Here is a 12,730-nt window from a genome sequence, read left to right as displayed (position 1 = left end):
AACCTCTCTTCCATCGTTCACACATCGCGAGAACTGCTTTGCACCTTTGTCTCGGTGATTCAATCTTGGATCATCATCAAGAGAGGCTCATGCAGCTCGGCGGTGAATACGAAGATTTGAGGTGCTGTAGGTCAGTAGATTGTCTTTACAACATGGTCGAATCACATTGGGCTATTCAATTTTTGAATTTTTTTATTTTTCTAATCTTTTGGCTTCTCTAGGAGCATTAGGACTTGCAAGTTGTATTCAATAAATAACGAGAATTTGAGTTATTTGGAAAAAAATTTATTTATTCGTCTGTATCAATTTTATCCCCTTAATATGCAGTCCCCATTAGATATTATATACTTATGCCAACGCTTTTTCCAAACCTGGAAACATTTCTGGAACTCGTTCTTTGGTAAAGCTTTTAGCTCTCACAACGATGCGTTTTTAATCACATCGATGCTTGTGAAACGACGGCTCTTTAAGGTCCTTTTTATTGTTGGGAACAGAAAAAGTCACACGGGAAGGGCAAATGTGGAGGCTGGGACATCATTATCATAGCGCTGTTTTTAGCCAAAAATTCACGAACAAGCAGTGAGCAGCGTGAACATTTGCATTATCTTGGTGCGAGAGCCATGATTTATTTCGCCAAAAATACGGGCGTTTTTTCTCATTGCTTCACGTAAATGACGTTGAATTTCTAAGTAGTACTTTTAATTGAGCGTTAGCCCTAGTGGCAAGAACTAATGGCGCACAATGCTCTGTGCGAAATTACAAAATTCCTGTTACTTTTTGAACACATCTCGTATTTGTAATGGGCTTTCTGAATAAAATATGTATTTTTGAATTTTAAAACTTGTTTTGTTCCGCCTATAATCTTCGGTAATTATTCGCTAATATGAAATTGTTAGGTTCACTAAATTGCTATGATCTTTTAAGCATAAATTTGCATGATGCGATGGCTAATGTAAAATTAACGTAAAAATTTACCATGGTAAGAACTTCAATGCAGAGTGTAAAAATCATTGACCGGGATTTGAACCCGGATCCCTCAATGTCCGGTCGAGTACTTTAGCCTGTTAAGCTATCGAGACGTCCTCCTAAACTCTGCATTTTTTTATTTAAATCCCCCAAAATTTCACGCCTCGATAGCTTGTCTGGCTAAAGCACTCGACCGGATATTGAGGGATCCGGGTTCGTATTCCGGTCAAGGCGACTGATTTTTACATTATGAAACTGTTGTATTGAAATGCACATTGGCGGATGACTCCGTTAAAAGTTACTGTTGCGGCATCTCCCGCAGTTTCTTTGGAATATGACAATGACTGTTTAAAAATCAAACTTTTTTGGTATTCTTTTAAAAATTTTTGGGAATAAATATAATTCAATCATTTTAATACTACGGAGGAGTCGTTTTGAATAAATTAACAAAAAACATTCCGTTACGCAGAATAAATACTGCCTGCAAAAATTATTTTTCAATTTCGGTTTTTTATCATTGCACAGTTTGATTATTTTTTATTTTGTGTGTTTACATGAATTTTTAAAATTTACATAATTTAAACATTAATTAATGATGCATTTAAGGGCAGCTTTAAAATGCATGAAAGTCGAAAATTGTATTAAGTTTAAAAATAATTGCACGACTTTAAAGACTAAAACACACCCCGCATGGAATAATTCAATTTAGTTAATCAAATATAGACATGGATATAATTAATATTAATATTCAAAGTTATTTTAGCCAACAAAATTCCCCCAAGGGAAGGTCATGCTCCCCCCTTCCCCGCATCTATCCGCCTCTGTCGAATGCTTCTGGAACATTCGGACTCTCGTATTGGGATTCGATCACCTTATCTGCCGAGCAGTCTGCAAGCGCATTATTCATCGGAGTAATCAAGCCCTAAAAGTACGTATTTAGGTATAACCTGATGCATTAGAGAGGACGGGTGGGCTTTTTAATTAAGAGGACTTATGAAGCGTCGGCAGCGTTGACCATGTTGACCGTAACTATCTTTCGGATAGCGGGTTTCAGGTAGCCTTCTGGTGAAAAAATAGTAAAAAAATATTAGGTGAGTAAGGAAAAATGATGTTTTTATATTTAAAAATGTTTTACTGAACTTAAGTTATAAATAACCTTATTTGATTTTGACTCATTTTTTTACATTAAAATGGTATAGATATTTCGCTCACGGAAAGCTGTAATTTGTTTTTTTTTCTTTAGAAGCCGAATTTGGAACTGATGACGCACCTTTTCCACAGATAATGTCAGTTTTGTGGAGAGTATCTATAAATGTCGATTCATCGATCGTATTCTGTCCAAGCCAACGTCTATTGGATTATTTTCTCTTTCTTTCAAGGTTCGATCAAGGCCGGGGATATAAATGGTACCGCAGAGTTTTTAGCACGGATCATCCACGACAGTGATTTGATGGATTTAGTTTGACGCGAAGAATAAGTACTGCTGATCTCGATTTTTGCATGCACATCATCCCCTACGACGAAGAAATGAGTGGCCCAGGGACCGGATCCCGTATTTTAAGTGCAAAGGTATTTATTTTCAAGGAGCGGGAATTCCAACTGACAAGCGAAGGGTCCTGCGCCTCTTTATAATTTATAGAGAGGTTAAGATTCACGATAAAGAAAGTCGCACGTACCGAGTGCGACTTAACCATGTGAGTTGAGTACTTTCAGGCTGTCGACTATTGGAGAAATATCTTGTTCAATGCGATACATAATTTTGCGGTTCACCCCAATTCATGGTTGGTGAAGTTCCATGGATGTGAGGTAAGAAGTGGGAAGCAGAAAATACTATAGCCGTTGTGCTCAATACCCGCCTTAATTATATTTTACAGAAAATGTGTTCTAAGGGTCGGCTAAGAAACATTTTGTCGTTCGGGTTCGTGTGATTACTTGACCGTGATAATGCTGTAGTAAAATATACGCTTACAGTTTGTTGTTACTTCCGAATATTATTAATGATCTATCGATTTGATGGAAAAGTGCTTTCATATTAATTAAGTATTCCGAATCCTTGCTTAACGTAACCATGCATAACGCTACAATGACGGCTTACGTTGCAATAAACAGTTGTTCTGCTTCATATACTCTCTTCTTCATTTAAATCCATCCAAAATATATACTCTACATCTCCCTCCACTTATCCGATGTGTTCCACTCATCCCTCTCGTAGGTCTTCTCATCTACTTTTCCTATTTATTTACCGATCCGAAACTTGGTCAAACATGGCGATGTGCAAAGAATAAGCGTAGGCGAAATGCTTTTGAGATTTGGGTGTGAAGAAAATTCAACGGAAGTAAAGAAGAACTAACATAGATGTTCTAGCTCAGGTATGGGGAGATAAAAAGGAGATATTATAAAAAGGCAGGGAAATGTGGCTATCAATTATTTATTAAAATTATTGATTAAAAATTAATCCTACTTTAGTTTTGCAATGATTCATCTTTATTTTTGTTTATTTTAGTGTCCTCTGCCCGGTTGTGTTATGTCAGGAGAGGCAAAAAAATGTATCGTGTGTGTTGAGTCCGTTAGTACAATGTCTGCATCAGTACAAAACCTACCTTAAACGGTAGTCTAACTAATGGTTAAATACTTATTTCTTGGACGTTTCTGAATCGTTAGAAGAAGCATTGCATAGTGGTAGTGATGAAATAAATAACGCTGCAAATCCAAATTTCCACACAATAGTGACAATACTATCACTAAACTTCCGCTCATAACGATGAAATCCTGCTAAGTGAATGCATTAAATGTTTCATTTGGTATAACCTTTTACTACTTACGACTATATCTTATCTGAATGCTTAGTAATGATACTAATTGGTAATTATGGAGTGATTTATTTGCATAAAATAGATGAGTTACTGTGTCTAAAAGTCACCCTCATAAGAATTATTTTGTTTATGTGATACTACGTCATCTCAAATTGCTGCCAAGCATTCAATCCCTTCAGAAACGTCTCACAAAAAAAATTAATTTCCTAGCCATCGTTGCAAACTATACATCTAATGCAAAATCCTTTCTCATTGCAATTACTACTCATTAATAGTCACCCGTAGTTAACTTTATTGAGAACGTACATGAAACAAAGTTTAAATATTCCACGTTTGATATGAACCTTACATTGCCTACTACGAGCATTCATTGCGTTTTTCCTACTCGAAGCGTACATCCCAACGCAATTGCTTCCAAATACAAATGGCGATACTGGCTATTTTCTACCCTTCCCGCCGTTCCTCAACCGGGAGTGCATCTATTACTGTGACAGTAATGGGATGGATATTTAAGAGTGAAAATATGGATTGTAGAATCAAAATATTGTAACAAATTGATTTCGTATAATCTTAAATGAAATATACCCGGTGAATGATTATGAAAATATTTATAATCATTATTTAAAAGAATAAATGAAATTACGAAAATTATTTTAATTATAAATAATTCAGACACACATGTCGTATAGTTCCCTTCCTATCATAAATATCCCATTCTAGATTTTAGTAGTTCACTAATTATCTTTTACTAATTTATAGCGCACTTGCTGTCCAATAGTTACATGAATAATTGTTTTTATTCTGGCAGATTTATAGACTGTCACATACATGCCCTTCTTTTCCTTTAATTTCTGATATTCCTCGTCTTGAAATTTTCTTCGAACACGTTCAGCCATGAATTTACCGGTCTACGATTTCCTCTCATTTAATTCTATCTTATATCATATCTGCTTGTTGATACTACTCTCATCGAATTAATAAAGTTTTATGAAAATACATTACATTGGTTATAATTTAGGAAGACAAAGGTGTTGTGGTGTGATTGAGTTCCTTTTCAATCTTTTTTACCACGAATGTTCAAGAGAGTCCTAGCACCGTTCCCGCCATTTTTTGACGTCGACTTGGCGCGACCAGAAAATACTATGTCCTTGATAAAAGTTGTGGTCTGGAGAAAGGTAATAGGAGGAAATCATAATACTTCGGCCAGAACAAAGGCCACCCAGGATCACCGCGACCATTTTACGTAATACACCCCAATGAAATTCATTACAAGGAGAGTACAACGATGACTGTCTTTTTTCGACTGCCTCTACTTTCACGTCGCGGTTACAGAATCAAAGAAAGCCAATTGTTTTTCATTTTTTTTTCCTTCCGAGAGCATTTCCCTCGGGTCATCGCCCTGCGCACTGGCATTAAGAGAACATTCTCGGTGCAGGTGCACCGGGCACAAAGCGTACCTAGCCATCGGCGGGCGGGGGTCACCACCGCGGCAAACCCATTCACTTAAGAAGGGGACGCCGGGGAAGCGTGAAATTGGATCTGACTCTATTTAGAGGGAATGTCACGCAGTAGGGATTAAGATTATTTGCTCTCCTCACCCTCTCAACCGTCCCGTGTCAATGCTAAAGAGTAATCAATGCCCAGCATACATTATCTTCCTTCTCAAAGTATATTTAGTGGTACCCAATGTATTGGCTCAAACAAGGATACAGAAAGATGAGCCCAACTCATGTTGTCGAGAATTCTACAGCATTTAAATATATTACCCGGTCATTTAATCTTGATGTGCAATGAGCCGGTAGGCAAATGATGATTTGATCCTAGGTGTGAAATGGACGTTTTACAAATTGATATCATGAGATATTTGCCCAGATATGCACAGCACTCTTTCGCAAATGAACTCTTCTTTTGCAGCTGCCTCAAATACTTGACGAACTTGAATTCATTCAGCTAACAACGAATAGGGCTCTTGATTCACTAGGCTTTGCGCCCTATATTTTTGTCGGGAATTAAAAATTGGGAATCAGATATTTATCAGGTCTTTCGTTAGCATTTGGGGAGAGGGGATATTACATTTGATTTTTTTATTATTGCCTCATCTACATCTACTCAATACCCCCAATACCGCCTCAAGGGTGTGTGGGAAAGGAACTGTCCCTGATGTGTGAATTTCGCACGCTGTTGGACCTAGTCCTAGGGGAGCTCTACCCCCGCCTACCAAACCGACCTTCGGGTTTATGTGTGTGTGTGTGTGCGATGTTATACATATATGAATATTCGGGTGCTTGAGTTTGATTAGATTATGAATCCGCATCGTGTCAGGATAGAGCGAATACTTTAAATCTGTCAGTGACGGTGCTTATTTCTCTTATTTTATACCGGTGGTCGGTTTTTACAATGTAATTTAGGGTCATAGCGACTCGGTGTCGGGAGAAAACTCACATGACTTGTACCATTTCATAATTCCAGTTTACTCGTTTACGCTTTTGTAGACCTCAAATTTCACCAAGGCTGTGATTCTCTTCGGTTCTATATTCTGTTGGGAAGATGAATGGTGGCACATGGAAAGTAACTATACTCTCTACCCAGGATTTGTGAAATTCACACCTCAAAAGGATCAGTTCTTGGTTAGCTCTAATGTTATCTACTAAACCAGCCTTTGAGTTGTTTGTTGCGATTGGTGGTTTGCAGTAGCATCGTAGTCAATTTTAAAGGTTACATATTGTCGCGTTATTGGTCACCATCTACTTGAGTCAGTATTATTACCTGCTTCCTCGTTGTCTTCGACTGTTTACGAATACCGATGACCAACCATCAATGGAGAAACATACCATTTTCAGACTGAACGTCTTGGGGTTATAATTTTCGATAATTATTAAACAAATTGCTGGTCCGTCTTACTAACTGCACTTAAATCAATAGGGATTAGATAACTGTCACTTTTATAAAAGGAAAGTTTTTATTGGGAATTAGTTGCGACAAGCGGCAAGCATTTGATTCCCACCAGAAAATTTTGAGTGGGGGAATCGGATATATTCGTGGAACTCCCGTTATATTTTTAAAAATTGAAAAAAAAAAGAATAAAATTGGACTTGTTATTGGAGAAATTGGAATGAGATCTTATCACGAAGAGAGCAAGCCAAACTATGACTTTTATTTCTGTTTAGCTACTAATAAAAAAAAAGCTAAGTTGACCTTTACAATTGATTTTTTAAAACAAGAAGTAATCACTAAGATGATGCAAGCATTCAGCAATGGATCTCACGACCCCTGTATTAGCAGGTGAGGCCGTTGCCCCATCTCCACGGTGGCCTATCGGCTGGAGCCGTTTTTAGAAAGGAGCATGACGTTGGGTTTTACTTCTGACATTGAAACGATCGCAAGGACGGCGCATCCTTTCGCTATATCGGGCTCTTTCCTATAAAAAAAAGCATATACATGACTTCCCCATATACTCGCTCCATTTCGTCACAGTTTGCGATCTCCGCAAAGTCAACGTTTGCTCTTATGATCTGTCTTTTTCTTGGGAATACTTCATGGAAAAATTCATTTGATCGTAACTATAGGTCGGTGTCGTAATACCGATACCCTTAACCACAACCATATGATTGATCGCAGAGGTGATTGCGACGTAGAAAAGGCATTTTGGGAATTGAAATCAAATAGGGCCATAGAAGCCCCACGCAACTACTCAAGGATCGAAGAGAGCGTGGAAGGAAGTAATTTTATCATCTAATTCGTAGCATCTATGAGGAAGGTCGGTTCGAATAGAGAAATTAGCCTGATCAGAGAGAGTTCCATCCAAAAATAAGGAAAGGCATATCAGGAGTATATAATAATAACTTTGACTTCGCTCGCAGTTAAGGTGGTACTGGTTACTGGAAGAATTCTACACCTACATGTCAACCTGCCCTTTTAAAGGGTTTACTTATTTGTTTTCTTAATATAGCTAGTGGGTACATAGTTACCAAGAGCATAATATTCGTAATATATATAACGTGTGTTGCAAAGATGATGTCCGGTCGCCCCCTTTCCACGCGCCCTTTCAGTGGATTGTGGGGTGCCATGTGTTTGTGGAAGTAGTGGAGAAGAATGGTGACCTAACACCCCTTGCCCCACGTCCTTGCGATGGATTGCGGAGTAGTATATAGGTGTAGATGTAGAGTATGGTATAGGCCAAGGATCCCTTCTAATACAGGAAATACATTTACAAATTCTGCTAAATATGTGCCAATTTAGTTCCGTTGTACATACATGAGGTACAAATTTGGATTCTGACGTTATGAATCCACTGACGGAATATGACGTTATGAATCCACTAGTAAATCCCGGAATATTTTTCCGCAGTACCTCGCCTTCAACATTATTCATTCCGTTAATCCATTGCCATATTGGGGACTGTTGACTGAGGTCATCGGATCCCAATATCCACCGCCACACACCCTAGTGTCTGTAAACTCTCAGTTCCTGGGTGCCATTTAATTGAGCCCGTCAACTTGCTACAACTAATTCCGAAATATCCACAGAGTTAGTGCCCAGTTATTCCCATCAAACCCTAAAATAATAATTAACGTCTTCATCCACACAATACTCGGCAAGGGCAAGCGGCAGGGGGTCGTTGGGCACCAGCCACACATGGACAAACATGAGTTTTTACTTGCTTATCTTGCTTATGAGTTCTTACTTATAAATATATATATATATATATATATATATATATATATGCACGCACGCATATGATATGTATACATATATGTGTGTGTAATTATACAGGGTTCGTCCGGAAAATAAGTATACTGATTTTTTCCCGCCGCTCCAGGCGCGCCCAGCACCGCTCTGACGGGCTGCGATTGGAGGGGGGTATGTTGGCAAGCGACGCTGAAAAAGGCAGTCGGCTCTGAGCTGTGGTGTAGTGAGGAGCTCTGTTAACGCGAACCTCCACGCTCGACCCACATCACGGAACGCGATGCCGAAGTTTTTGGAGCAGCGTTATTCCATCAAATTTGCGGTAAAGCTTGGGAAATCGTCTACCGAAACTGTCGGTATGATTAACCAGGCTTACGGGGAGTCAGCCATGCCCAGAAACATGATCTTTCGGTGGCACAAGATGTTCGTGGAGGGCAGAGAAGAGGTCGACGACGAACCACGGCCTGGACGCCCATCAACGACACTCACCGACGAAAATGTGCGAAAAGTTCGCGATGTACTGAACTCTGATCGTCGTCTTAGTGTTCGGATGATAGCAGAGCAGTGTAATGTGCCAAAAACAATAGTGCACGAGATTAAAAACATCTGGCGAGCGATCAAAAACATCTGGCGGCTGCATCACGACAATGCGCCGTCTCACACCGCGCTTGTCGTGTCGGACTTCTTGGCCAAGCACGGCGTGGCAACGCTGCCGCACCCGCCCTACAGCCCGGACTTGGCACCACCGGACTTCTTTCTGTTCCCGAAGATAAAGAGGAGTTTGAGAGGAACGCGATACGGGACTTTGGACGCCGTCAAAGAGGCCGTGACGACGTGTCTTCGAGAGGTCCCCGATGATGCCTTCGCGGGAGCGTTCCAGGAATGGGAACGCCGCTGGAGCAAGTGTATCGACTCACAGGGGTCCTATTTTGAGGAATATTAGCTTAAGATATGTAAAAGTGTAATAAATTTTTTTTCCTGAGCTCAGTACACTTATTTTCCGGACGAACCCTGTATATATATATATATATATATATATATATATATATATATATATATATATATATATATATATATATATATATATATATTTGTTGAATTTGTATTTAGTTTTTGAATATCTATCAGGGCTTATAGGGGTTAGTATTATAACGGGTAGAAGAATGGAGGGGTGCAATCAACTGATTTTATGATTAGAACTTTCTAGTGATGACCCACTGCTATTTGAGCTAACTCGCATAGGAGTGGGCCGTAGTAATGGGCACACGTGTGCTTATATAAAGAGCTCAAGGCCGAACTCAGTACATTGGTGGAGAGGTCGTCGTCATAGTCTGTCCAAACGAGATAGAATTTCATTATTTCGTTCATTTCATTCGAATGGAACTTGAGAACAGTCATAATTGTTTTTATTATTTGGCCTAGTTTGCAACCTACAGCAACAATGTAAATAGATTTGAACAGTCAGCCTCCGAAAGATTTTCTGGTCGGTATTCGATTCTATAAATATCAATTCGTCACGATTTAATTTCTCGGTGAACCTATTGTCAGGAGGGTTCCAAATAGGGAAGCTCAGGGATGTTGTTGCGATTAATCGACATTGGGATATCCATGTGACTATTGGATTTCTTTTTCGAGTGCCCGAACACATATCGCTTGGCAATGTAAATAGTTTATTGCGATGTGCCCTTTTAAGAACCGCTTCTTGATGTAAAACTATTTCGAAATGACGAGGATGTAAATGGGATATACCGAGCAAGTCAGTTTTCGCCGACACTGTCTGTATCGATAGTCAGGAGAGGATTGCATTGTGTGCGAATTGGTCAGAAGTAGCAAGGTGGAATTGTATCGACAATGGTTTTAAAGTACAGCTGTTAACTTATTAACTATTAGCCTATGGGTATTACGTGTAGGAAATGTTGTGTTTTTTAATCTCAAGTGGGAATTTTGCGAAAAATTAATTTGTGATTCTGGTTATCACTCTTCTTTTCATGTACTACTTGTGGTCCAACTGGCAGGTGTCACTTGTCAAAAATCTCCTGATGCTCCTTCTTAGCCTTCCATCCTTCTTGCAGAAATCGAATGTTTGGAAGGGGATTCATTTAAACGTGGGAGGGGCTTTGTGCATTCGCGTGGGTAGCGAGGACTCTCTAACCCGTCTCTCGGTATGGGTGGGTCTTGGGGCGAGCGGGCTTTATTTTCCCTGGAAATGCGAGTTTTCCCCTAATGGTTTCCCCCCTCTCCATCCTCTCTCTCTCTCACTCTCTCTTTCTCTTGTGGGTCTTCGCTATCTTTCCCTCCCCTCTCTCTGCGCCCCATTTTTCAATCTCGCCCCCTCCTTTCACCCCTTCTGGCGGTTCCTAACCCCTTCCTTGGCTCCCTTCCTGTTGTTTTTTGCACCGGGTGAGATCGTCTAGAGAGATAGAGGGAGGGAGTGGGGCCAGATCGAATCATTTATTTTTCTTTTTTCCTTATCCTTTCCCTCCGCTCGGGAATTCTGGGATCGTCGACCCGGGTCGTGGGACGTAATGCTTAAATACTTTCTTAGAAATTATGGCGTGAATATGGAAATGGTGCTGCCGAGCCGACACCTCCCCCCTGCACGTTGTGAAAAGTATCTTCAGGGAATTAGCAGGGGGGAGTGATGGTGGAAGCGGACTCCCAATTTAGTGGCTGTGTAAAAATTCTTCGTCTTTCGAGGGGTCGCGGAAATCATCGAAAAGCATTTCGTAGGCCTTCGAGACTGCTGGGAGGAATAGTTTTTCGTTTCTGTGTCTTTCATTTGAGGTATTCTACCTATCAAAGGTTCGTAGGTTTTTCGGAAGATCCTAAACTTTCACAATTTTCGGTCGATTCTCTTCGACATATCTCGAGAACTTCATTTTTGTTGCCCTACGCTATTTCCTTCATTGTTGCTTCTTAACTTCTACCTGCGGTCATACTGTCTAGCAAGCTTACTTACTCTCTTTCATTCCCTGTCCCGCTTACCCAATATTCTTACTTCTATCGCAGCCTTCAACATACCTCTGCCTTTCAATATATCTTCTATTCAATATCTCTACCTTATTCGGATTTCACTTAGAAACGTCCATCCTATTTAACACTCTATCTCCTCCACGTCCTCCTCTACGTCTTCCTCTACGTCCATCTTATTTTATCCATTCTCCTCAACACCGACATCTTAATCTGCCGAATGTTGAACTCTGATAGACTCACAGAAATGGTAAAATCTCATTTTTTTATCGATACACAATTAATGCACCTACCTTGGCTGCCGTAAAAAAACTGCATATCCGTGACCATGACCTTAATAGATCTCTCTGTAAAATGTCTTCATGGAAATCTGTTTTTATTACTTTCATTCGCTGACTAGAGTATGCTCATAACATTCATAATCAGTGACATATAGTATATCTCATCCTTTCGTCACCTGCTCTCATGCAGTTCGGCGATTTGGAAATTGGATTGTCAGTATTCTCCAAACCCGGGATGAATTCTCCTCTAGATCGCCACCATGCATACACTTTATGTCTGCCGACGTTTCGATGTCCGACTCATACACCCAGTACAGGATATATCAGTGCATAAGAGCTCGCGTAGAAAATACAAAGTGTCTTATTTTCTTTCCCCCCACCTTCTATCATTATTTAGATTCTTTATTTTTTGATTAAACTAATCTTCATCTCTCTCTTCTTTTCGATTCGCGATTTTCATTCTTAGTCCTATATCGTAGTTGTTCGCAACCCTTTGTCCTTTATATATGGCCTTCATGAGAATACCCTCACTAGTGAGATGACCAAGAAGAATGCCTTATCTATCTTTTTACATAGGTGGTTCGCGGTGGTACAGGGGTAGAGCGTTGGACTACTGACCCGAGCTCGATCCCCGGGCAAGTCTCCCTGGGCACCTTCAGATTCACCCTCAGATTTTTCAGGTTCCAGATCTTCCTGGGAGACCGTAGTTGGCAAAGGGAATGGAATTGACCCCCCCTACTTTGATATTATATATATATATATATATATATATATATACATATATATAGGGAATTATTCCTTATTTAAAAAAACGTGGACATATTGACAAATCTGCTTTTATCCAAAATTTAGAAGAGAACCTAGCCATTGGAAATAGTACTTTGAATTGGGTTTAGTTTGCTTAATGAAAGAAGCACAGAAGTAAGTCACATACTTTGCATTTGGATTGGAAGTGTATTAGAACAAACCATAACATTTTATCGACTCATATAAAATACCATATTCTTTGTAAAA

Source organism: Hetaerina americana, unplaced genomic scaffold, assembly GCF_022747635.1.
Source record: "Hetaerina americana unplaced genomic scaffold, ioHetAmer1.1.p SCAF_2, whole genome shotgun sequence".
NCBI classification, from domain to species: domain Eukaryota; kingdom Metazoa; phylum Arthropoda; class Insecta; order Odonata; family Calopterygidae; genus Hetaerina; species Hetaerina americana.
The sequence above is the reverse complement of the archived record's forward strand: the minus strand, read 5'-3'. Positions refer to the sequence as shown.